The 4305-nt window shown below is 32.2% G+C and overlaps 1 pseudogene; it reads right to left on the reverse strand.

Moving 5' to 3' along the window:
- LOC107623344 lies at positions 780 to 3315 on the reverse strand (annotated as a pseudogene).

Genomic DNA, 4305 nt, shown 5'->3' on the forward strand with positions numbered 1-4305 from the left:
GGTTATACCCAAATAAATTTATATCTAATAATATATATACCTGAAGCTACGAGGAAAGTCAACAAGATTTATTAGTAAATTTAGTGGCAGTGTCATGTTCATCAAGTGCAGAGAGAATAAACCTATAAAACACGAGACATCTTATACCAGAAAGACAAGAAAAAATTCGCATTTTAAAATACAGAAACACGATGATTAATTAGAAATGAATTCTCTCAATTTTTTTAATAATTGGGGAAATAAAATATAATCTTTTACTATTAATTTTATAAATAAAACAAAAAAATATATTAAAAAATTAAAGATTATATTTTATTCTCTCAATTATTCAAAAAATTGAAAAGATACATTTTCATCAAAAATCACCTTTTATTAACAGGGGATGTTTTCATAAAGATGCGTAAAACGTCTTTTTGTAAAGATGCTTATGTACCGCATTATTATTTGACGTATTAATGAACCGATTATTTTTTAATTTCTTAACAAATTATAATAAAACTGATTTTTTTATAACAATAACAATAAATCCAATTTTTTTAGGGATTTAATTGTATTTTTAAGTTTTTAGGAATTTAAATGTTTGCAAAACAAAAAGTCAAAAATATATTTATTTTTTTATCAAAAAATTTAAAAATATTCGATTTAGATCGTGTAATTAGATCGGATCAAATCGGGTCTAATTATAATGCAGACAATTGAGTTTATTATTGTTGCTATAATAAACCCATTTTGTTCTGATTTATTAAAAAATAAATTATTAACCGATTTAACAAAGATGTCCAATAGAAACATGACACATATAAACATCTTAAAAAAAAAAAAATATTTTTAGTGTCTTTATTAAAGTGATGTCCTTATTAATAATAGTAGTAACTTGGATAGCCTCCTAATTATATTCCAATTAACCAGCCTTGTTAATGTGCTATCCTGAAATCATCAATTTGGATGTTTTCAACATTGAGTTTGATGAAGTTACTGCGCTTTCTAATAACTTGAAATTTGCCCCAAACATATGGCCTATACTTGGGAGGGTGTTCCTCATCTATGAGCTCCTCAAGTGGTTTCACCTCAGTGTAGTGAGCTGGGTTGAGGAAGAATGGAATTGAAAGCCTCTCCTTCACAGAATTCACTACCACCCTGTGCTCTGCACTTCTGTAAGCCTCATTGGTCCACACCTACAACAAAATTCAAAACCTTCTGATATTACGATTTTGAATAACTCAATGAATTCTGATAATTTCTACCAGAAAAGGCGATTTTATGATTCAAATTATGTTCCTTACTGTTTCATGTTTTACACTTAGTTATTTCAACGTTTGAAGTAAAATCTAGATTTTAACTACCTGCATCAAAAGTTGACAATAGCATATACCCTACCATAATTACCATGTCATAATCATTCTTCAATAATCACTAATTTCCTTCATTCTTAAGAAGAGAACTTGCATATCAGATAATCGGGAACCCAACGGACACGGACACAGAGACGAGACACTTCACATGAGTGTGTTACCTGCATTATGTCACCAACATTGATGATAAAGGCACCTGGTGTGGGCTTCACTCCAATCCACTCTCCATCTGTTCGTCGCTTAACTTGAAGACCTCCAACTTCATCTTGAGATAGCACTGTTAAGACTCCATTGTCCCTGTGGCGTCCAACCCCAAGAGCGAGTTCAGGGGAAGGGCATGGTGGGTAGTAGTTGAGTCGAATGGTACTTGTTTGATCTTTGAAATATTCATGGAACCTCTTTGCTTTCAATAGCCAAAAAGATTGAAAAGATAAAACAGATTATTATGAACAAATTTTCAGTTATATCAAATTTACGACCTTCTAGAAAAAAATCATTGATCTTTCTAAAGTCCTAATTGGTAACTAGCTCAGAACAGAAATACAAAAATATTGAAAGATACAAATTTATTTAGAAAATGAGACAAACAGAAATTATAAATAAACAAAATGTATTTATCTACCAAAGAGCAAGATAATTTTCTTGTCTCTCTACTTTGATCTATCTTAATTTTGCTCCTAAAACATGTACCAAACACTGCCTGAGGTATGGTGAAATTTATCATGTCTACTTTCTATTTTTCTGTGGTACTAACCTCTTCTAAATCACTCTAGTGATGTTCGTTATAGTTACTTAACAAAGCCTTTTTCCCACTAAATAAGGTCGTCTATATGGATTAAGACGTCATTGCGTTGTGTCCATGCTTTGATATGGACCTTGTTTTATATTGGCTGTCGCAGGCCTGACACAACCCAACATAGCTTTAAAGACGTCATTGCGTCATGGTCATATATTGGAATGTGACACTGTTTTACATTGGCAATCATACACCGAACAACCCTATTCATTTTTTCGGATTTAGAACCGGTTATGTAAAAAAGACCGAGTTAGTGATGTTCGTTATATTTTAGTAATTTTACAAAACATAAAGATACTAAAGTGTATTACCAAAATCTCAAGAGTGGTCAACATATATCTTAGAAATGAAGAGGAGTCAATTTGAATTATAACAAATCACAAAAGATGTAACTATAAATTTGCGCTTTATCTGCTATAAGTAGCACTAACTTATAAACTAGCTACTGTATAGAACTCGTTATTACTACAGCTTGAAACATAATTTACCTGAACTTGGGTGGGTATTCAGGCCACTGATTAGTCCAATAAGCAACACTATCATCATCAGGATCAGTTGAGGCTGCAACCAAAGTTGGATCCTCAACACCAAAATCAAACACTTCCTTCCAATCCCTAACATTCTTTGTGTGTTCTCTATCATAGTATCCCATTATCTTCACCTCATCCCTCCTCACCTTCCTCTTCTCCTCCAAACTCTGCGCAAAGAACTCCCTCGCCGCCGCTTCGATCCTCTGGCGCCTATCAAGAGGCACCCCATGATTGATCACCTGGAAGAAACCCCAGTTCTTGCAGGCACTTCCAACCTGTTTGACAAGCTCCTCAATGGAAGCAGGGTCAGTTTCTGAGTTTGTTTCAACATCTTCATGGCAACTAATGGGTGACAGATCAATCAAGGGTATCCCTTGTGCTTCAGTAGCATTGGGTTTTGGCCTGTGTTCTAAGGCCTGAATGAATGATGAATCAAACTCTCCCAAGTCACCCATGATTGGTTGAAATGTTTTCTTTCACTGTTATTACCTTTTTAATTGGGAGGATTGGTGATGAATAATCATGTAGCCTAGGGGCTTTTTTATATAGTTGATGCTATCTTTTCTCTACAACATGAACCAGGACGATTTATTGGGAAAGATTAGGAAGAGGTAATCAGGTTGCTTACTTCAAAGACTCAAAGAAGCCTTAGATGGAATAAAAACAAATTTGCCAAAAATAATGTCAGTGTGAGTCATCCCCCAGCCCTACCCATTTTGGCTGCCTTATTCAAATCTTCTGTGTAATCATTCATATATTTAATTATTTTCCCCCTCAAACCATAAATATCCTTTTTAATAATGTTAAGAAAATAAAAAAATATCGTCAAAACTTATCTTATTTAATATTTATTAATTATTATAATAATTAATAAATATTAAATAAGATAAGTTTTGACGATATTTTTTTATTTTCTTAACATTATTAAAAAGGATATTTATGGTTTGAGGGGGAAAATAATTAAATATATGAATGATTACACAGAAGATTTGAATAAGGCAGCCAAAATGGGTAGGGCTGGGGGATGACTCATCTGCATTGATCCTGTTATGAGAACAATAAAATCAACAAATAATCAACCAACACGTCCAAAAAATATTAACAAACAAAACTACACACATCTAAAAATTGAAAAATTACAGATTCAAAATCTACAAGCAACTCATCTAAAATATATATACATTGATTGTTGGTTCATTTTCATTGCTTCTCCATATTTATCCAGTGACTTTTGTCTATATCATTCATGTCCTTATCAAGGACAATAGACAAACAATAAATTATGCATGGGTGTGGTCATGTGTGATGTAGCAAAAAATAAATAAATATAAAAATATAATAAAATATTTCATGCTTTAAGTAATGCCAAATTCTACCTCATTAACATTGAGGCTGAAAATTATTGAAGCAATGGATGGACCAAAGAGGGTGTAACGTGTACATTAAAATGGCAAGAGATGAAATTAACAACTTGAGAAGTTTCTAGTAATATTTGAAAATGAACTAAAACATAATGCATATCCAGATATGGCTTTCTAGGCTTATATTCTTAACAACACCAAAAATATTATTAAAACAGAAGTAGCAAGGGAAACATGAATTTATTTTTGATATATTGACGACATAA

The sequence above is a fragment of the Arachis ipaensis genome, chromosome B10 (assembly GCF_000816755.2).
Source record: "Arachis ipaensis cultivar K30076 chromosome B10, Araip1.1, whole genome shotgun sequence".
NCBI classification, from domain to species: domain Eukaryota; kingdom Viridiplantae; phylum Streptophyta; class Magnoliopsida; order Fabales; family Fabaceae; genus Arachis; species Arachis ipaensis.